The 24262-nt window shown below is 31.5% G+C and overlaps 1 long non-coding RNA gene across 2 annotated transcripts in view; it reads left to right on the top strand.

The window, feature by feature from the left end:
- Nucleotides 1-268: 268 nt before the first annotated feature.
- LOC109600447 (uncharacterized) overlaps nucleotides 269-24262 on the top strand; it is a 108623-nt gene continuing 84629 nt past the window's right edge. The window contains exons 1-2 of one of the 2 annotated variants that reach the window (XR_007547321.1): nucleotides 269-395; nucleotides 8824-8861. This is a non-coding gene — a long non-coding RNA (uncharacterized LOC109600447). Of the gene's footprint in view, nucleotides 396-8823; nucleotides 8862-17955; nucleotides 18192-24262 lie in introns of those variants that run through there. The other variant, XR_007547322.1, reaches the window with a different exon arrangement.

Here is a 24262-nt window from a genome sequence, read left to right as displayed (position 1 = left end):
GGGCGAGCGGAGTAGCGAAATCGTAAAACTCCCTGCAAAACTAACATTCAACCTGCTCTTGACGGGTCTATACGCATGTGTCCCTTCCGCCCGACCACCTGAACCATGAACCGGACCCGAAGCTCTGAAAGCGCGGCGGCGTCGCGACGCCCCATCTGACCGACTGTAAGATACGTCGCGTATCGATCGTCGGCCGTCGCGATGGTAAACGCGATTCCGACGCCGCCATTTGCTTTGTTTACCGTCGCGGCGCGGTGCGATAGACGTTTTTCGTCGGTTTCCCGTCGAAATAACCGGACCCGGTTATGGTGGATTGTGAGTGATAACGGGGACCCGGACGCGGGTCAGGTGTGTGAGGTGGATGAGCCGGACTTAATTGAGGAGTACTTTTGCAGGTCGGTGTCGATGCATGTCGGTTTGTTTAGTTAGGTTAGGAGATGCCGGCACAGCCGCGAGTCGTCAAGGAGACGGCGGCGAGCTTTACGATCGTTAAAGTCGGAATCGCATTATGCATCGTCGAGGGCTTTTTTTGTGACGCTCCAGGTGTTGATTTTATCCAATTATGTTGTTCAATCCGTTCAGAAATCGCAGTTTTTACCATAAAATAAGAGTTTCTGTTTATCAGATGCAATTCAAGATTTATTTTTCGAATAAGTGGCAGTTACTCAAATTAAACATCAAATTTTAAAAAATATACTATGATAACAATGTTTTTTAATATTTATATATTTTTTTCTTAAATTAGGAGATTTTATTTATTAGATATAAAAAACATTTACTTTTCAAAAAAGCAAATTCCTCAACTTGAACAACCTCAATTTAAGAAAGCTAGAAAACTATGTTAAAAAGTCAGATGAAATTCAACATTTTTTTCAAATATTGTACTGTAGTTTCTCAAATTGGACATCCTTAGCACAAAAAAATATTTTTGTCTTAGTTTATGAATTTCTATTTATTAAATTTTTAAAAGAAACGACAGACACTTAAATTGAACAATGTTAATTTAAAATAACAAACTATAACAGAAAATGTGTTTTTGTTACGATTTAATAAGAGTTTTTATTTATTAGGTATAATTCAAAAATTTTTATTAATATAGTATATTGTACTCAAATTGAATAACCTCAATTTAAGAAAACAAAACTCATAAGTAATTATATTTGTAGTCATAAATTAAGAGTTTATATTTATGAGTTTTAATAAAACATTTATTTGTTTAAAATTTGAAGTTCCTCAAATTGAACAACCTCATTTTGAGAAATAAAACTGTGACAAAAAGTCACTTTATTATCATTATTTAGATTATTTTTTCAACTAATCTACTGTAATTTCTCAAATTGGAATTCCTTAGCACAAAAAGTATTTTTGTTTTAGTTTATGAATGTTTACTTATCAAATACAGTATAAAATTTATTTTTCAAATAAATAGTAGTTAGTTAAATTTAAAAATGTCACATTAAAATAAACTATGACAAAACATGTTTTTTCGTCATAATTTAAGTTTCTATTTATTAGATGTAATTCAAAATTATTTATTCGTATAATCCATTGTAGTTATTTAAATTTTATAACCTCAATTTAAAAGAAAAATAAACTACTACAAAAATTATACTTTTTATCTAAAATTAAAAGTTTCTATTTATCAAATACAAAAAGGAAAATTTATTTTTCACAAAAATCAGTTGTTCCTCAAACTATCACAAAAAGTTATAATTTTGTCACTAATTAAAAAATTCTATTTATGAGATTTATTTTTCAAAAAATGAATTGAAGCTTCCATAATTGAATCACCTCAAATTAAGAAAACAAAACTAAAACAAAAAGTCACATTTTTATTTATGATTTAAAAGTTTCTATTTATCAGATGTAAATCAACATTTTTTTTTTTCAAGTAAGTTACTATAGGTTTTCAAATTGGACATCCTCAGGACAAAAATATTTTTGTTCTAGTTTATGAATTTCTTCTTATCAAAATTTTTCTTAAATTGACAAAACGTAATTTTAAAATAATAAACTTTTACAAAAAATATGTTTTTTCGTCATAATTTAAGTCTATTTAGTATGTTATTCAAAATTTTTTATTCATTTAATTTATTGTAGTTATTCAATTTTATAACCAAAAAAATAAAACAAAAATGATATTTTTTATCATAAATTAAGAGTCTCTATTTATCAAATACAAAAAAGTTCCTCAAACTATCACAAAAATTATATATCATAGCTGAAGAAATTCTATATATGAGATACAACAAAATCATTTATTTTTAAAAAAATGTTCCTGAAATTGAAAAACCTCAAATTACGAAAACAAAACTATGACAACAAATGTGACATTTTTTTTCAAGTAATTTACTATAGTTTCTCAAATTGGATTTCAGAACAAAAAATATTTTTCTTAGTTTATGAATTTCTATTTTAACAAATGCAATACAAGATTTATTTTTAAAATAAATAGAACGTCAATTTAAAGAAATTAGTTACTATAAAAATGTGTTTTTTCGTCACTCAAATTTAAAAAAATTACATTTATTTTTCACAAAAATTAATTGAAGATCTTCAACTTGAACAACCTCAAATTAAGAAAACAGAACTACTAAACAGAATTTTTATCATGAATTAAAAGTTGCTGATGTAATTCAACATTTTTTTTTAAATAATCTACATTAGTTTGTTAAATAGGACATTCTCAGGCCAAAAAAATATTTGTTTCTTAGTTTATGAATTTCCATTTATCATTAGAAAATTTTTATCAACGATAATTTAAAGAAATAAACTATGGCAGAAAATATGTATTTTCATCGTAAGTTAAGTTCCTAGTTATTATTTCAAATTTTTTTATTCATATAATATAATGTAGCAACTCTAATAGTTTATATTTATCAAATACGATAAGAAATTTATTTTTCAAAAAATGAACAAAAATATGAAAAAAAGTCACATTTTTTATCATGATTTAAGAGTTTCTATTTATCAGATACAATAAAACATTTATTTTACAAAAAATTAATTAAAGTTCCTGATTGAAATTGAATAGCCTCAATTTAAAAGAAACATAAGCTACCCTTAAATTAACAAACCTATAAAAACCGCAAACAAGTAAAATCCGCCAAGAACAATTGGAAGCTAGAGATGAACTTCGTCAAAGCAGACAAACTGAAACAAGTACAAATTGAACAAAAAGAAGTAATCGAATTTTATATCTCTCCCGGTTTGTTCGGACAATTTAGGTAACAAGAAATGTAAGCATTTGTACGAGAAGGAAACAATACTGTATATTGTTTAAAGGAAAATGAGACGATTTGTTCAAAACAATTTCACATTAATGGAGAGTTTTTTATTATAGAAAATAAATAAATATTTATGTGCAAATTGATTTTAACACGGAATATTCTATTACAATTTTACTGCAACACTAATTAAAACAGTAATTTTAGAGATAAAATGTTTATTTTTGAATTAATAATAATACATTTGCAAATTACGTGATAATTTACCCTTGACAAGCCTTTTAATAAAATTTATTCAATAATTGAAACATAAAATAACGTGTAAATGTGAATTTCAATGATTACTTCATGCAATTTTTCTATATTGTAAATGAAATGGCAGTTGAAATACAAGCGTTTATAATTAAATTTGTTGAACTTAATTTTGCATATTGTAACAATCGATAAAAGTTTCGAAATTGTTAAAATGTTAATAGGATTTCATACGGTTTTCAATTTAATGAAAATTTTCATTAAGTTCTTCAAGTATTGTGTCATTTGAGTTTCATTCTATTTTATGTACAATTTTAGTTTAATTGTGTTATATTTGAAGGTGAAGTCAATTGTGGACAACAACGGAATATAAATAGTACAATTAGCAATAATTACATATTGTAAAGAGCAGTAACTCGTAGATAACGAAAAGATAAACCAAACAATTTATTTAACAGCAACAAAACCCCATTAATTAAACACAATATTTGTTTAGCAATTCATATTAATTAATCTGGCTGATAATTTGAACGTTATTAAATAAAGTGAGAACGTATAATTTATGGTTTTATGGACTTGGTGTTGTTTGATAAAAAATACAAACGCTAATAGATAAATATTGAACATTTACATTTTCTGCTGCGTTTGTGCTTGGGAAATTGTGTGTTCTTGGGTGTGTAAAATCTTGGCCAAACACAATAAACTTATTGAACGTTGAGCCCACAACAGCTCTTATCACTGCGCTACCGTATTTGCATTTGTTGTTAATCCAGGTGTTGGTAAACTCTTCAACGCATAATAAATACATGTTATTTCCCGTACTGGGTGGAAAAACGCAAGTAACGTGTTCGATAATTCATTGCGTCCATCGATCATTATATCGGACGGTGCAGTAAAGGGAAAAGTGTCCATTATGAGTCAGCGTTTTTCCCATTATTCCTTATATCACAAATAAAATCTTCGAGACATTCTGACGGCAAACGTTACCATAAATCTTGATGCGCGGAAAATCGCTGAAACGGTCGCAAAGAAAATAAACTGGAAGTTTTGCTTTGAAACTGCCGCCCGCGTTCGAGCCGGGGAATTATGGAAGTTTGCGGAATTGGAAAGTTTCAGTTTTGCTTTGAGATAAGGTGATTTTAATATTGTTTTCGTGCGGGTGTATTCTTTCTTCGTACGTCGAAACTACCTTGAGTTATGAGCTGTTTTATCGTGAAGATTTATGTACACATGTGAGGCCAGATGAATTACCCCGATACAAAATTATTGGACGAGTTGATCAGTATCATTTTTTGAAATAATGATAATGAGTTCATTTTGACACGCTTTGGCAATGATCTAATAAGGTAGTCAATTCTTTGGTACATTCTCTCATGTTTCCTTTACTTGACGCTGGAGGTCCGCCAAAGACTGTGGGGGAAGTTTAGTACTTGTGATATCCTACATATGTTCAGTGGGAGATAAATACGAAGATCTTGCTGATCAAGTAAAAAAATTTACATAGGAATCTTGCTAGCACTCCAAAGTATCCTTCACATTGTGAGGTTGGGCATTATCTTATTGGAATATTGGTCGGGCAGCAAATGGGTTTATCGTCTTCTAACATCCGATCGTGATGCGTGGCCAAGCACAATTAGGACTCAAAAATGAAGAGGATCTCATTCAATTCCATATCCAAAAGCTGTCGTTCTTTAGAACACTCTAATATTTTTCGAAAATTTTGTAGTGTAGGAGGAAACATAAATTGGAGAATGTTTTTTTGGGCAACGTTTTTGATGTTCTTAATGTTAATGAAAGGTATAATCTCAAGTGCACTAAACCAAATGTGAAGCATGGGCGAGGAGACGTTATGGTTTGGGGATGTTTTCCTGGGTTTGGCATGGGACCGCTAGTTAAGATAATGGATGGATTAAGATGGATAAACTGCGTTGAGACTGCAAATGTAGCACAAAAACTCTTAGACAAATCCTCTAAAATTATTTTTTCTTCTGTTACAGACACACAATTTTGTTAAAATAAAAACTCACTGAGTATATTTAGTGAATTTAGATAAGAACTTCATTAGAAACATTCCTCAATTGTGTCCGAAAATACACAACAATGAAGACATCGTAAACCCGTTGACCACGTCCCCAACCAAAATTCCGGGTGTCCGACGCAATTTCGGAATAATTCGCCGCCACCGCCGCCGCCCCGGATGACGGACCGTGCATGCACTCGATGGCGGTAACGAGGCGGCCGCGGTGCGTTCAGGAATGCGTCGCGTCCTGCCATCCCGGCTCGATGCCGTTATCGTACGGGACCGCCATCAATCAAACCGGAACTTTGACCCCCGTCCGGCATCGTAGTGGCGCACGTGTGCCGCATCAACGGCCACGATGAAATGTGTGCGAGTTTTATTTCATGACCGGAACACGGATTCTTGGGCTTTTTGCCGGGTCGTTTTCGTACCGATAAAGTTCCATTTTTTATTGAATGACTGAGGAAATGGCGAATTCGGCGAATTATTTGCCGAAAAGTATTTGTGAATTTGATGTTTCAAATGAATAAATTGATTAAGTAACACAAATTTGCGGAATTTTCCCATAACTATCATTTTTGCCATTCATTAAACTTTCTTGTAAATTTCAATCATAATTAAGAGTTTATAGTAACAAAAACCTTGAATAGGGTAATTTTTATGGCCGTTTTAGGTAAATACTGTTGTTTTATTTTATGTAAAATGTTTGGTCGTAAATGTTTTGAAATAACACAAATTTGACGAATTTATGTCTGAGAATATTTGCATTTAGCAACCTTAATGAAAATTTGAATATTTACTATTTATTTATATAATTTAAATATTTATGAGTAACTGAAAGTCATTGTTTTATTTTAACTTTGAAGTGTTGAGGGAATTTCTAATTAAAAGTTTTATATTTACAATGGGTCAATGTAAAAAGAACAATTTATTATGATTGTTTTGAGTAATTGAAAGTCAATATTTTTTTGTAAACTGTGGTGGTAAATTATGGAATTAAGATTATTTTAATAAATTAATATACAAGAATTATTTGAGATTAATATTTAAGAGTCTTTTTATAAAGGTTTAAAAACTTCAATTCTAGTAACAAATACATTATTTACTTTTACTTATGTTATGGCACAGAAGAGGAGGATAAATACAACTATTATATTTGAAAAAATATCAACTTACATATTTGAAGAATGTAATTACTATTCATTATACACATTATGTGAATTATTTTAAGAGTTTTATGTTCTTCTCGATTCTTCATTATGAATAAATTGGTGAATAAAAATTACTTGAAATGACCGTAAGGGTGAAAAAATGCTATAAAATTATATTAATAAATAATAGTCTTGACACAAGACACGACAATAAATACAATTATTATAATGCCTAAAAATAATAACTTACATATTTGAAGAATCAAATTATTATATACATTATATCAATTATTCATTATGATATGTTTGAATCTTAAGAATTTTTTGTATTTATAAAGAGTGAATTTATGATTAATTTTTAGGGGTATCTGAAAATCAATGTCTGAGTTAACAAATTATATCTGAGAATTATTTGAATGTCTTTATAAAAGTTTACAAGTTTATCAAACATTTCTATTCATACATACATTTTTCTTCTTTGATTCTCTAGTTTTTGCTTTATAGAAGATAAGAATAACAAAAGTTATCATCTACATATTTGAGATATTAAAAGCATATTCAAGTACTTTGAATCCTAATGAAGTGTTTTATTCTTATGAAGTATAAAACATAAAAAGGACAATTTGTAAGGCCCGTCTCAAGTAAATCGAAATACAAATTTTTGTTGTTTTATGTATGAATCGTGGCACTAAAACCGCTGAACACGAGCTAAAGTTTGTGGTCGATCGTATCGGCTAATGCATTAGTTATTTTATACATTTTTAATAACATAATGACTTGTAGTTTTTACGGCACGCACAAACTTCATTTTGTAACTAGTCGCGTGTTTCCTTAAAACTCCTAAATAATTACGTAACCCACGATTATCCGCCAACTAATTTTTAAAATAACACTAAAAAGAAATTGCTTCCTTAATTATAAAATTGAGTTTATCGACTTTGATATGAATTAATTAGAGGATGTACCGAATTTTTTATCTATCACACCATTTCCTGTGATGGATGACAATTTATATTCGCACATTAAAACCATGCAAATATAAATTTACTTATCATTTACCAGGAATTACGTGCAAGATCATAAATAGTCTGCATGTCGTGTAATTTGATGTAAAACTTCCAGTAAACGATGCTGAATCGTGTGAGCGTGTAAAAAATGATAATTTCATTCGCAAGATTGAAAAGCCATTTGTCTGCACCTCACATTACGTTCGTAACGTAAGCGGAAATTATGCAGCTAGTTTTCACACCGATTTCACAGTAATAAATATTTATAGGATTTGTTTAAGAAACTAATTTTCTCAATAAGGAAACTATTAATTGTTTAGCCTCAGTCTCTAATTAACCTTTCTTTCTTAAAACAATATTTAGACAGTTTGTTTTGGTGTTAGAGAACATTAATTATGATCAAATGTGTGTTAATCATCTGTTCTAAATATTTTTTGTGTACCTGACATTAGGCGCCAGTAATGCCCCTTCAGTAGGCGCATATTTACAAAAGCAAATCATCTTCTCACCCCCAGACGCCGGTAGCGAAAGCCCGTACGGAAAAAAGAAGCAAAGACAGAGAGAGGACGAACCGCTTCCGCCGGCCTAACAGAAAATATTAAAGGAGGGTGAGCGGCTCGAGTGTCATCCAAATTCCCCGCTGAAATTTATCAAAAACAGCATGGTAAATGTCGACGACAGACTTATGACCCTGCCAGATTATGAAAATTATTTCCTTTCTTGTAAAAATCCATCCGCACTTCGAACTTACAAATTGCACATTACGACCTGAAAATGTCAGCGGAAGTCGCCTCCGAATCGATGGGATATTTTAAAGTTTACTTTTTACGAAGTTTTGTATTCGCCATTCTGTAACTCGATGATAATCATCATCTATAATGTTCTTTTAAAACTTTTTGTGACTTATAATGGCCGAAATTTGCACTTGTCACTTTGAATTTCTGCAGAAGTTTACGTTAGATAAGAGTGATGTAGTCGCACAAGAAAAGCCCTTTTAAGTTAAGCAGTAATTTAGTGGTAATCAAAATTACCTCTTTTCAGCATTGAATAAACTTAGTCGAGTGTTAACATTTTATAGCGATAAATCTCGTAGCTGACTCAACATGTAATCAATTAATCATTCAAAACCTGACAGTATTTATTGACGAATGTTCCATTCTTTCCAGGATATTTCCCAAGACCGTCGGTCGCATCTAGACGTCGGGTAAGCAGAAGCCTAATAACACAATCCAATCCTCCCCAATCCGAGACGGGAATTTAAATTTAGCCGGTTGAACCAGAAGGCCCTGTGATTTATGCGTTATAAACAATCCTAAATTTTTCATCGTGTTTGCATGGAAAAGGTCGACCTAGGTTGTGACGTCGGGGTCTCGATTTACATCTGTTCACGCCGTCGAGGGCATGGCCTCCAATGATGGAGTGGCTCGTTGATGGTCTAATGGACCGTTTCTAAGATTTCACATATTGCACGCACAAATGCATATGTCACAGCGAGTGGGAAACACCAGTAAATTACTGCCTGGATGACAATCTAACGTTCGTTTTACAAGGCGATTCCAATTATTATAAGGGTCGCCATTAATGAGGTCACGAAAAAGCACCGTTCATATTATTTCTACAAATTGTTTTTACATTTTTCCTCCAGTTCTCTGCGAACACTACAAGTTTTTTGAGGTGGACAAATTATTACTAAAATTGCAAAATATCAAAATAAGTTTTAATGCATAAATTAACAAAACAGCTTCAATAACAGAAATTTTTAATCAATAGTATAATATATATCACCAAATTCTCTGAGAAATTAATAAAACTTTAATTTGTATTTGGTGGGTCCCCTCTTAGTGTACTTCCACCTTCCTTGGCGTATTCAAAATTAGTGAACGAATAAATAAATTTTAATTTTCAGTAATTGTCAATAGGCAACGGTAATCTAGAAATGAATGTGCCCAAAAGGTTGGTTAAGTGGAAGAAGGTTGGAGTTTTCGCAGAATAGCCGAAAACTCCTGCTCAAGATTGTTTTTTGACTTTTAACTTTGAGACAACGGTTTGTGACTACAAGAAGTTTACAGCCTCAGTTAGAAAACGTAGAAAATCGTATTGAAACTAATAAATAAAAAGTAAAATAAGTTTAATTAAGCAGAAGATTAATTTAGTACGAAACTTTAGTTTTTTGTGTAATTCCCTATGGCACAAATATTCCAAACTCTCGTAGTTGGAAAATCGGAGTTCCCGCAGTAATCTGCCAACAAACTATCTATTATGGATGGTGCCTTCCAACTTTGGCCACCCAAAAAACGTCGTAGCCTCAAACAAGTAGCGACAACAAAATAAAACGCCAATAAGTCGACTATTAGGGGAATTAACACCGTCCCTGCATGTGGGTATTCCCCGGACGACCTCACACTGCATCCCCGATGCACCGGCTCGTAAAACACGTCGTAAAGTTGCGCCCCGCTCCAATCAAATAATTAAACGATTAAATAAACTGGATAATCTTAATGTCTTCATTTTATCGCCGGCAACAGATAAAAACCACCCCAAACATTGTCGGGGATTTTTTGTTACGGCACGTGGCTGCAATACTGCAACTGCCATTTAAATCGGGGGTCGGTCTAATGCCTTTTGTACATATGCCAAAGCCAAAGAGCATGGGATGAAAAAATTGTACGAAAAAATCATCGTAAGTTTTTCAGATTTGGATCATTCGTCAGAGACCGATGGCTATGAATAGTTATCGACTTTTTTCCGGCACTGTACTTCTTAAGGGTGCAGAAGTGTAACATTGAAACGTCGCTTTTTTCCCATGCGTTACAGAAATGTTATTCCGTCCGTGTTCCGGCTTCGGCGAGTCCACGTTTTACAGTGTTGTGCCATATTTTCATCTGCGTACGTGATGGGAATCCAATGCTGTGGGACCTCTCCGCCGCAGTCAAAAAAGACAGTGCCGACCCTCCATGAATTATTCGGTTGCGATCAATCCTGACAGCACCCGATAGTGGGGGAGGACACTACTCAATTATGGCCCCCGTGCAAAAATTTTGACGGTGGTACGCCGTTTTCTTAGGGTCCCCGGATCGGGGGGATTAACTGCCGGGATGACGGCCAAATTTGCATGCTCCCTGGGGGTATTGGAGAAGTCCAAGGGGGCGGGATTGGAAGGAGGGAATCAATCTAAACTTTGTCAATGTAAAGACATGTATAGTGGTGGTCATTATTACAGCAATGTGAACTGTTAATATAATATTAATTTACTGATGTTGTTTTAACTCTATTTTGTAATTATGACTACTATTGTACACAAGGTGTTTTTAAAATTAGTGGTCAAAATTTGGGAGATTGTAGGGGGTTCTTTGTTTTTCTTGCCCTATTTTCTACGTCCTAGAATATTTTTTAAATTTGTTGCTTTTCATGTTCATTGCAAAATTTGTAAGAAAAAATATACTTAATTAATTTTGAATATCACAGCAGTTTTTTTGAGATATTTCAGATTAAAAGCTTTTTTCAAGTTTGCCCTAAAGAAAATATAGCCCCTCAAATTTAAATTTACAAAATTGTTTCTTTCTCATATTTCTGTAATCTTTAGTCCAATAGTGTTTAAATTTGATTTATATATATTATCTTAAAATACAAGTCTATTCAATATATTATATAATAAATATTTTCGGTGATCCTGAATATTTTTTAAAACCATCAAGTTTTTTACAATCTTTGCAAAATTTGAAAGAAAAAATGTACTTAGTTAATTTTGAGTATAACAGCCGTTTTTGAGATATTTTAGATTTAATGTTCTCTTTAATTTACTTCAAATATTAAAACTGAAAAATTTAAAAAAATGGCTGGCTTAATCAACAATAATCAAGAGTACCTTTTTTTCTTCTAAATTGTGCAAAGAATATGCAAAGATTAATAGTTTCAAAAAATATTCAGTGGCGTAGAAAATAGGGCGAGAAAAAGAGTAGAATCCCCCAGTAACTGTAATAATATGGAAATCTCATATCAAATTTAAATACGAAAGGTTACACAAAAATGAATAAAAAATAATTTTTGAAATTAAAATTTGAAGGGTTGTAGTTTCTTCAGAACAAAATTTTAGAAAAAATAATGTTCAGATTTTCTTCATGATTGAACGTGTTCAACTAAACTTATTCTTATAATTGTCGCTTCCTCATTTACATTTTGAAAATTCCAAATTTTTAATTAACTATTTAATAAACTCGATTGTCATTGAAATAATGTCTTAAATTCGTGATCAATAAACTAAAAACTGTGTCGGGAACAACACCGTTGATGGTTGGGGAACCCCAACCTTTAGGGGTAAAATTCATTTAGCCCCCGGAACACATAGTCTCACGTCCCTGCGACTTGTCTCGCACAAAATGTTTGGCCATTTGTACGTGTATTCATAATTGTGACCGAACCAGCGATTTTTTCCTTTTTGCGGACGGTGAATCAGCAAATATTAATGTCCGACATTAGTCTTCTTGAAACGTGTCAGCCGAATGGAAACAAAGAAAATTACTCAGCGGCTACATTTTAAATACAATTTCGTATATCACTCCTCCTTTTTTCCTCTACTCGAGTGTTGTCTTTACACTTTGTTTTCGTTAAGAGCACACACTCCATTGTCTCCCTTGTACCGTTTTTGGGATTGGTTGAACGCGTCCCACGAGTGGATAAAAAGTAATCACGGATGCACCCACAATTCGAATAACCCGAGATGGAATCCATATTAGGATTACTTCCAGTTCAACAGCTCTTACCCCCCATTCGGTCGTCGGGCGTCCACGCACAATCAAGACAAAACACCAGACGTGTTAGCGACGACTGACTCATCTCCAATCATGGATTTCGCTATCCACACAAAATTGTCTGTTCGAGTGTGTTCGCCCTCTAATTTCTGTCAACGATTGTGATCTTTATGGTTCGCGGGGACGGTTCGTGTCACAAAAGCGATCCAAATCAGTTTTCGAGAGCAGGTGAGGACTCGAACCACCGACCGGAGGGGGTGGCGGTTAAACCGAATCAATTTTAACGCAATTTGTTTTAACAATGGACTGAGTGCTCGCGTTTGCACAGATGAAAATTGGTTTACCTGTGTAAATATGAAGTTTGAATAACTTTCGACGTTTGGAAGTTACGAGAGACTTCACAACTACATTTATGATCTTGAATCACACATTATTTGGTACGTTTGGATAATTTTCCTTCGGTTTGTCGGGTATTAATTTGTTGTTGCTGAAAGTTTCGAATCGAATTAAACTTCGTTTAAGAGTTCACATCGTGAATTTATTTTCATGCATGTGTATAATGTGCAGTAAATAAATTGCATATAAAGTTTCCTTTAACATTACATACGTTAAGAAGGAAATTATATGTTAAAGTTTATTATCCAAAAATGAACCTTCTTGCACTGTTATTTTATTTTGCAAACCTACACTTCGAACTCTGAGGAAATGAAATAGCAAGGAAGTACTTTTAAATCAAGTATTTTTTAAAAATAAAAGAGATTTCTTAATTTTTTCTTTATGAACTCTTTAGAAACAGTAAAAATCAGAGAAGTACTATATTATTTTAAATCAAGAAAATTATTGTTTTAGTGTTTACTAATCTTGTAAAAGACACTAATCTTAAATAATATTTTACTAGCTTAGTTTTTGGAAAATACTGTTTTACTAAAAAAGAATTTATATAATTTTTCTTTTTGAATACTTTAAAAACATTTGAATAGCAGGGAAGTACTTTTATTCCACTCTAAATCAAGTAACTTTTTGAAATAAAAAAAGTGTTATATATTTTTTTCTTTATGAACTCTTTAGAAACAGTAAACAGGGAAATTTATATTATTCTAAATCAAGAAAATTATTGATTTAGCGTTTACTAACCTTGTAAAAGACACTAATCTTAAATATTTTTTACTAGCTTGGTTTTTGGAAAATACTTTCTCAATAAAAAATAATATTCTATGATTTTTATTTATGAATTCTCTAAATCAAGTAATTTTTTAAAATAAAAAAGTGATTTCTATAATTTTCCTTTAGAAACTTTTTAGAAATAGTAAACATCAAGTACTTTTATTTTACTCTAAATCAAGAATATTGTTATTTTAGTGTTTACTAATCTTGTAAAAGGCACCAATCTTAAATAATATTTTATTAGCTTAGTTTTTGGAAAATACTTTCTCAATAAAAAATAATATTCTATGATTTTTATTTATGAATTCTTTAAAAAGTGTTAAATAGCAGGAAAGTACTTTTATTCGACTCTAAATCAAGTAATTTTTTAAAATGAAAAAATGATTTCTATATTTTTCCTTTAGAAACTTTTTAGAAACAATCAAATCAATAATATTGTTGTTTTAGTGTCTACTAATCTTGTAAAAGACACTAATCTTAAATAATATTTTACTAGCTTAGTTTTCGGAAAATACTTTTTTACTAAAAAAGAATTTATATGATTTTTCTTTTTGAATACTTTAAAAAGATTTAAATAGCAGGGAAGTACTTTTATTTCACTCTAAATCAAGTAACTTTTTGAAATAAAAAAATGATATATATTTTTTTTTTATGAACTCTTTAGAAACAGTAATCTGGGAAATACTTTTATTATATTGTAAATCAAGAAAATATTGTTTTAGTGTTTACTAATCTTGTAAAAGACACTAATCTTAAATATTTTTTACTAGCTTAGTTTTTGGAAAATACTTTCTCACTAAAAAATAATCTTCTCTGATTTTTATTTATGAATTTTTTAAAGACAGTTAAATAGTAGGGAAGTACTTTTATTCCATTCTAAATCAAGTAACTTTTTAAAATAAGTAATTTCCAAATGTTTTCCTTTAAAAACAGTAAACATCAAAGAAGTACTTTTATTTAACTCTAAATCAAAAAAATTATTGTTTTAGTGTTAACTAAATCTTGAAAAAAACACTAATCTCGATAAAAAAGAAACTTTTATGATTTTTCTTTTTGAACTCTTTAAAAATAGTTAAATAGCAATGTACTTTTATTCCACACTAAATCAAGAAATTTTTTAAAATAAAAAAGTGATTTTCATATTTTTTTCTTTATAAACTCCTTAGAAACAATAAACATCAGGGAAGTACCTTTATTTTACTCTAAACCAAGAAAATTATATTATAGTTTTAATGATGTTGTGGGAAACATTAATTTTTTAATAAAAAAGAAGTACTTTTTTTACGAACTATTTAGAAACCGATAGACCCCGTCAAATGTTATCTCGAAATCCCGACGGACCAATAAAATACTTGAACCCGATCCGTTTAAAAATCACTTACCGTCCGCATTGTTTGACGGCATAATTGAACGCATTAAATCGATTAAAACTTCGTCATTATGAATTTCAGTCGCTCGTTAAATTCCGTTTGACGATGAAAATGCAATTTCGACTCTTCGATAACTTTTAAGTAAATCTTATAACAAACAATTAAAATCCCATCGGATTTAATTACGCGAGAGCAAAATGAAAAAAAAAAAAACGAGAAATTAAATTTTCTCGCGGGCTCGAACAACTTTGAAGGATTCGGAAATCTAATTCCGAAAATGGCGGCAGAAGCCACGGACAACAAAAGCTTTTCGAAATTAAATTTTAAATTAGAACAAACATCGTCTTGTATGAATTAATGAAAAATCTCTTCCGCCTGATTAAATAACACGAATCTTATTTCGAAACGTTTTCTTATTTACAACCAATCGCAGGGAGTAACCGAAGAGATGGAAGTCGGTTACAAGTGGGGTGAAATGGTATTTTATAGCCGCATCGTAAATTTCGATTATTTCGAGGGGTGACTGCAATTTGTCCCAAGAATGCATTATGGGCATATAATTGAGTAAACATCACTGTATGCGGCGGTGTTTTGATTTTGTCTGAGATGAAGTGGCGACCCCCTTTTATAAGTTACATTTAAATGGGGCGTGTGTTAACTACCAAAACAACCCCAGTAATAATGAATACATTTACTTTCTTTCACTTAAATTCTTTTTAAATCATTAACCACATATTGTTATTATTATTATCATTATTATTTTGCATTAAAGAAAATATTTTGGAGTAATTCTCCCGTAAATATATTTTTTTTCAATATTTTGTCATCAAACTTGTGTCGTCGTCAGTATCATTGGTAATATTTCAAATCGTAGAAAAATAATTTAGACACGCATGTTATTTCTCACAAAATATTAACAACTGATCAGTTATTAAAATATAACTTGATATATACAGATATATTTGTACCAGTTTAAATGTTTAGATGTTAAACAGTACCTACACTTACTTTGAGGGATAAATATGAAAAAAAAAAAAATAAAATAAAATAAAATAAAATAAAATTGGCAGTTATAGAGACTGATAGAAGTGAAAACTTCAAACATAATATTTGAATTAAATTTATCAACATCAATCTGGTTTTTACATCTACTGACACTCCGAGCAACAATTATATGCATGTTTATATCGTTTTTTATTATTCAAATATATTACGGGTTGTATAAAATCATGAAAAATATAAATACAATTCAATTGAAATAAAAATTAATTTACAATCATATTATTTATGGATAGATAGTATTTGTATTTACTTAAATTTCAATGTACTTGATTTTTTACATTATTTTAATTATTTGCATGATTGTCATCTTTAATTTCAACAATACTTAGACTTTTTGTACTTTCAATTATTTCATTTTATTCTAAATAGATACAATAGGCTTATAGTAACTAAAGTAAGAAATGAAAAAACGGCGTCGATGTCCTTTTATATTTTGTAATGCTGAGTTTTCTATCATTGGACATGGCCATTTAAATAATAATCAAACAAACATACTATATCAACAATGCAGAGTATATACACATTGAACTCACACTAAAACCATTCAATTTCACTTATAAGTCAGCTGTATAGCTACAGATATACTGCTATAAGCATGTCGGTGACGCGAACACACGAGATTTCAACCATCCAAAAAGTGTCTAAGGCGCTCAGCATACTACGCGTGCGTCTCTATCAACACGATTCCTCGGTTGCTAACCAAACTTTGAACAATTGATGAAGGAGCATGTCGGTGACGCGTACCCATAAGATTATCTCCTACCAAAAAGTGCCCAACGCGGCTAAAGAAGTTTTCAGTTAAATAATACGTCAGAAAAAATTATATGGAAAGTGAACTATTAAATATTAAACATTTAAAATTATATAAAACTATTTTAGACACAGCTCATTTCTCACAAAATAGTAACAACTGGTCGTAAGTTATTTAAATATAAACATCTATAGATATAGAACCGTTTAAATGTTTTTATGTTTAACAGTACACTTATAATTTATATAGAAGCCATAAAATTGAGGAGGTAAATATTAACAAAATATGTCAGGAGAAATTATATGGTAAGAGAACTGTTAAAAATTGAAATATTTAAAATCATATAAAACTAATTTAGTTATACAGGTCATTTCTTACAAAATACTAACAACTGGTCATAAATTATTTAAATATACATATCTATATATATCTATTTATATCAACTTAAATGTTTTGATGTTTAACATTACACTTATAATTTCTATAGATGTTACAAATATGATGTGTAAATATTAAAAAAATTGAGTCAGGGGAAATTATGAACTGAACTATTAAATATTAAAACCTTTGACATAATACAGGTCATTTCCCCCAAAATACTAAGAATAACAACAATTTAACAATAAATTTATAATTCCTAAACAAAACTGACAAATTGGTCATACTGGAGAATGGCTACATTTTAAAAAAATATAACCATTCCCAAAAGCATGTGAAATAAAAATGGAGTGTTAATTTGTACTTATTTAACAGTGTGCTGGACGAAAAAATAAGTTAACAAATCTAGGACTATGACAATAATAATAATAATGTTACGTCGCATTATTGATGTACACCATTCAAATATCAAAAATACTTTTTATTTTATTCAATTATTACTATATTGTTATTATTAGTGAAGGGGCTGGTCAAGATAGTCTCCTTCACAAATTTGCGGATCATACCCCCAAACAAATCGCGTCAATCACTGTCCTTAATGATTGCATCCCCCGTCCGATTGGACCACACTCACCACCCCGACCAATCCCGGGAACAACACCGGCCGGAGCGTCGCGACGCTCGCGCCAGAACGCGTCGCGCACCGCATCGTCGTCGGTGGGGTGTTATCGCACGATAAAAGCGTGCCGGAGCCTCGTTCCGAAACCGATAACGTTTCAGTCTTGGCCGGCGACGCGAACCCACGCGGCGTTATCACGACGAATTCGTAACACCTTATCATGTAGACGCGATCAGCGAATGAGAGAGAGATAGAGAAAGAACGAGAGAGATCCCGTTTTTGGTGAAGTTTGCGAGATGGACGGTTGTTGCGGCGTGCCGCAAAGACCTAGTCCGTGACGACCTACTGCGAGTTCAAATTTTTGGCGGCCGAAGTGACTTGTCGGCGAACTGTACGCATGTGATGGTGATGTTAGACGGTTCGGTAATCTGGTGATAAGTCGGTAAGTCGACTATCTATATCTCGTCGACGCTAAAATGCTTTGTTTACTGTCTTGCTATCTTCGTTGCTCTTGGTGGATAATTGACGAGATGCGATGCTACCGTCTACAACTGCTCCTCTTATATACATTTCTCTTCCTTCCACAGATTGAAGATATGCTCAACGTTGTTCCATTTATATGTTTTCAATTTATTATCAAACGGTAGCTACACCGGAGTCGGAATAATATAGTTGTTATTGGGTCTATAGATTGTAACACCTTTAGTTTGCCTTCTAAGCTGTGCAAACATTATGCTGCCACCGTTTCCACGTTTTTATTATTATTTATTTATTGGGCTAGAAATTGGATAAAATCATTTTTTTATCTTATCGCTGCTACTGTACAGTGGGGTAACCTGAACAGGTTTAATGCTACTACAATATTAAGATATTTACATTGGAATTCGTTCACAGAACACATCAAAATTTGTTGCCAACATATTAACATATCCAGGGTATTAAACTCTTCAAGAAATTATTCCACCGGAAGAAAACTCCTTGCAATGGCTCATAAATTTGCGAATTGATTGATGGACATAAAACTCCCTGAGCTTTTGTGTGCGTTTTCTACGTTGCCAAAATGAGGGTTTCCTTTTTTTCCTTTCACCCGTATTATGACTATAAAGCGCCCCCATAAAGGCATTTGCATAGCCATAATGCATTTTTAGCGAAACATGCAACGGGGAAGTATATTATTTTACACTGTAACGGGTTCATTTCCATAATTGGATTACGTTCACTGTCAAAGGGATTCGCGATATTTAAACAAAGAATAGGTCTGTCTTTGATGTGTTCAAAGAAATTTACCCTGTAAATATTTTGGGCGATTACAATGTTTGGCTGGTCAATAGATATAAATCATAAAATCACGGTAGTTGGGTAATTTTGTAATAAAATATTGTATTGGCAATAATCATTCAGGTAAAGAATGAACCATGTGGCTTTTATTTGAATGTGTTCCATAGATTAGATAAAGATTGTTTATCATTTTTTTTTTCACAAGCGCATTGTTGGGATATTCATATTGATTCTATTAATAGTTAATATGGAAGCATGTTCTGGTCTTCAGAAGATTATCATCTATTGATATAAATAAAGAAACCACATATTTAAAAAAATTGTTCCGAATGTTTCCACTGATTCGTTGCATTATGTTGTTTATTTTAATGTTATCTGAGTTGATTATCAAGCAACTATTTATGAGTCTCTAATTAGAAATTACATAAATGTTATTTTATCGATCGTCCTGTATCTTATCTTAAATAAATGCGGTTATCCCAATCCCAACATTTGGCTTTATTAATAAATTATGCGTTTTCAACAAAAAAAAAAACCATCTCATATCCTTCATCTCGTGATTGTCTTAATTTCCGCCTGACTCCTTTCATTTCGACGCCTCGTGCGTCGGACCGTTTTCGCGGCGGAGTTCCCAACCCCTCGCGTTAAAATATGAAATCCTCGCCAAAAACGTGCATGTTTCTCCACACGGTAGCACGTTAACGGGGACACTTTACTTCCACGTCGCGTCCCACACGGTTTTTAAAGCTTGTCTGCAAACTTGTCCTAAACATTCGCGACGTGACTCACCTAAATAATGGGAACGTCTCAATTTTTTTCTTGTTTGGTGATGCACGAACACAATATGTGGCTATGGAGCCATTTTCTAATCGGTGTTAGATTTTTTTGGGCGAATAAAAGTTGTCTTAAAAATCATGGTATTTATTGAGAATATCAAAATATCGTACATCTGCCATTATTGTGATTGTTTAGCAGTGATTTATTAGAAGTTTATAAACTAAAAGAGAAATCAAATCAATCACTTTCTGATCATTCGGAAATTACATTTTTTTCTTTCCATTTAGATTTTTTAATTCTACGTAAAATTCTGAACCTATTACGTTTTGAATTTTAGACAGTTTGAGAGATGTTAAAATTTCATATATTATATTATTATTATTATTATTATTATTATTATAACAAATTCTTATTATTAATCATTCTAACGTTCATCCTTACATATATTAACAAAAGTGATCTTATCAAGAGACAATATTGGTAATATGAAGGAACATATTTGGTATTTCCCCCTTTTTAAATGCCATTATCTTTCTTATTCCAAATGGGACCACCATAAAAATTTTACACCATTCAACGCAGAATTTTATTGTATATTAAAAATGTTGAACCATACTCTACGGGTGAAGTAAAAAAATTGATGACATCATTGGAAGCAACCGTAAAATTGATGTCTTCTTTTGTACATTTTGTTTTTATAATCTTTGCTTAACAGAGACAAGTTATCATTGAACTCATCAACTCATTCACAGAATTCCAGTAGTATTCTAAACTAATCAAATTTATAGTCTTTCTTGAATCAGTTTTCACTCACTTCGGATTTTGGTATATTATTAATTTAATATATTCAATATTATTAGACAGTGAAGTCATAAAAAGTCTCTTTCTTTTCCATCCCTCTTTTAAATGGAAGAAGATATAAACTTTTATAAAAACTATATAAATGTTGTATCAATCTAAATTTGCCATATATTTGACATCTGCTAAATTGCCTAAAACCATCAACCATTTTTTATAAAAGGTGGAAAGGGTGGTTTTATACAAGATATTTTTATTCTGTATTCAGTGCTATTTTACTGGCTAAAATCGGGTTTTTGTTATAGAGTTATAAGTAATAATATGTTAAACATTCAAAAAACAAATATTAATTGTTTTTTACTATAAATATCGAGATTCCTATAAAACATATATATTCAGTGAGTTGTGTTTTCCTTATAATAATAACTATCAGTCATCTACGACTTCATTGTATGTCAAATTTTATTTATGTTCGTTGTGTTAAAACATTAATAATTTTATTTTCAATGGAACAACATGTATGTTTTAACATAATTAAATTGAAAATTAAAAAAATTGCGATTGGTATTGGTACGATTTTATCTAAAATCTAAATAAAAACAAAGCTCATTGCCTATGAGTACTGATAGTATAGGGTGTATGCTTATACAAATCGAAATATTTTTTAATATTAAATTTAATTATGTTAAAATATACATGACATTATTTTGAAAATAAATTTATTGATGTTTTAAGATGCATATAATTTAACCTAAAAAATTAACATCCTGTATAATATTTAGTAGTACTAATGATGTCTCTTTATAGGATGGATTTGTATAACGTGTATGAACTTTCCAGTATCAAAATTGGTGGCTTTACAGACATTTTAGTTAGACCATCAACCTGTCAAAATTGTTGGAGAAACAATCTCAAAAAATATTGAGTTTAGACATAGGATGTAATTTAGTCATTTTATTTGTAATCCCGTGTAAAATTTGTAAATTAAAAATATAGAGTGTATTCCATTAAAAATGACAAAGTTGATAAAACTTCCGGCGAAACCGGAAATGAAAATTTGATCAAAATGAATTAGAAAAGTAGTTCAAGTCAAGTTATAATTGCTATAAAAATTTCAAATCAATATCTTTTTCCGTTCTCCATAAATTTCCTATGAAAAAGTTGGATGAATCACCCTGTATCTTGTTTTTACAAACCCTGGTAGAAATAAATCATCTTACTATTACAATTGTTAATTGAAATAAAGACAAAAAATGAATAAAACGCGATTGAGATTCAGTGCCGGAAGTGCAATAATTCACGAAACGGCTGCACGTAACGAAGATTCGAGTTTTATGATTAGCAATTTTTCAAATTAGATTTGGCCGACGGCAAAATGAACAAGAGGCAAATGAGAAATCCGGAGTTATGCAAAATAACTTTTTCAATACTTTTCCATTTTCGGCGCGGCGGTAAACGGACGCGGATTTCCTAAAGACTTCCTCCAGTTTTACAATCTATCAGTTCGCCCATAAATTTCGGTCTGTGTTCTCGGCGAAATCTACGCGGCGCATTCTTTTACCGCTCGGTTTTATTCATGAGCGCACGGGACCGGGACCGGGGGTTGAGATGCCCGGACACCTTCGTCGTTTTCCTCCTTGTTTCACGTCGAACTGATTCTCGTACGTTACGCGAGATCAATTTCATTTATGGGACGGCGTTTTTACAAGGCGTACGCGAACTCGGAGGCTAATCGATAATCCCTCGGGTTTGTTGTTTACAACAATGTTTCATGTATGAGGAGACTTTGGAAATATATTTTTAAGAGGATGAATCAAAACAATTTGCTTGAGGAATCATATGACGAGAAAACAAACATATCCTAAAAGAAAGTCATCATAAGGAATGCCATTATAGATCAACCTAACGCGCTTTACCATAAAACAAACCACTAGGTGATTTCTTATTGTACTATCAGTTTACCAGGTTATGAAGCTTCAAACTATTGGCTACCTAACGAAGGAATAAATGCTGTATCTCAGACATCATGTTTGGGGGTGTTATGTATCAAATTACTCGTGAATTAAAAGAACCAGATTCAGGGAGCATCTGTAAAGAATAAATATGTCTAAATGAGAAAGAAAACATGTAAATATGAGTATGAAATGGTGAAAGAAAGAATAAACTGGGAAAGATAAAAAATATAATATGCAACTTCTAGTTTCAAAGAATGACTTGGACCAAAAGTTCCCACAGAAGAGAAGAGACAATAAAAATAACGAGCTATATTTTTTAAGTGGAGGGATGTCATCATACTTGTATCTAGGCCAACCTGACGTGCTCACTACTATACCTACCACTAAGGGGACTTCTTATTGTAATTTCAGTTTATGAAGCTTCTAAAACTATTGGCTATCTAACAAAGGAAATAAGTGCCGCACCTCATACATCATCATTGGGTGTATTATGTATAAAATTACTCGTGAATTAAAACAACCAGATTCAGGGAATATCTGTACAGAATAAATTTATCTAAAAGAAAAAGGGAACATGTAAGTGTGGATATGAAATGAAGAAAGAAAGAAATAATAAACTGAGACATATTGTTTCAAAGAATGGTCTAAATCAAAAGGTCCTACATACTATATATTGCCAGTTTACCAGGTTATGAAGCCTTTAAATCTATTGGCTACTTAACGAAGGAAATTACTCTTGAATTAAAACAACTAGGTTTAAGGAACATCTCTAGAGAATAAATATGTCTAAAAGGGAAAGAGAACATGTAAGTGTGGGTATGAAATGAATAAATAGTCATTACTGGATGACGATTTATTGTATTGTCAGTTTACCAGGTTATGAAGCTTCCAAAACTTTTGGCCAGTTAATAACGGAAATAAATGCTCACCTCATACATCATATTTGGGTGTGTTATGTATCAGATTATTTGTGAATAAAAACAAGTAGATTCTACATCTATAGAGAATAAAGATATATAAAAGAGAAAGAGAACATGTAAGTGTGGACATGAAATAAAAAACAATAAATTCGGAAGAATAAATATAATGTGTAACTTTTAATTTCAAAGAACGATCTAGACCAAAAAATCCCATGTACGGGGAGATGCCAGAAACAATAAAAATAACGAAATATATTTTTTAAGTGGCGGAATGTCATTATACTTGTATTTAAGCCAACTTGGAATGCGTAACAATGTAACCTACCAATATGTGACTTCTTATTATATTGCCAGTTTACCAGGTTACGGATCTTCAAAAACACTTGGCCACCTAACGAAGGAAATAAGTGCAGCACTTCATACATCATGGGTGTATTATGTATCAAATTCTTCATGAATTAAAACAACCTGATTCAGGGAACATCTGTAGAGAATAAAGATATCTAAAAGAAAAAGGGAAAATGTAAATGTGGATATGAAATGAAGAAAGGAAGAAATAATAAACTGGGACATCTTGTTTCAAAGAATGGTCTAAATCAAAAGGTCCTACATACTATATATTGCCAGTTTACCAGGTTATGGAGCCTTTAAATCTATTGGCTACTTAACGAAGGAAATTATTCGTGAATTAAAACAACTAGATTCAAGGAACATCTCTAGAGAATAAATATGGCTAAAAGGGAAAGAGAACATGTAAGTGTGGGTATGAAATGAATAAATAGTCA

The sequence above is a fragment of the Aethina tumida genome, chromosome 2, assembly GCF_024364675.1.
Source record: "Aethina tumida isolate Nest 87 chromosome 2, icAetTumi1.1, whole genome shotgun sequence".
Lineage (NCBI taxonomy): Eukaryota > Metazoa > Arthropoda > Insecta > Coleoptera > Nitidulidae > Aethina > Aethina tumida.
This window is presented reverse-complemented; position numbering and strand designations above follow the sequence as displayed.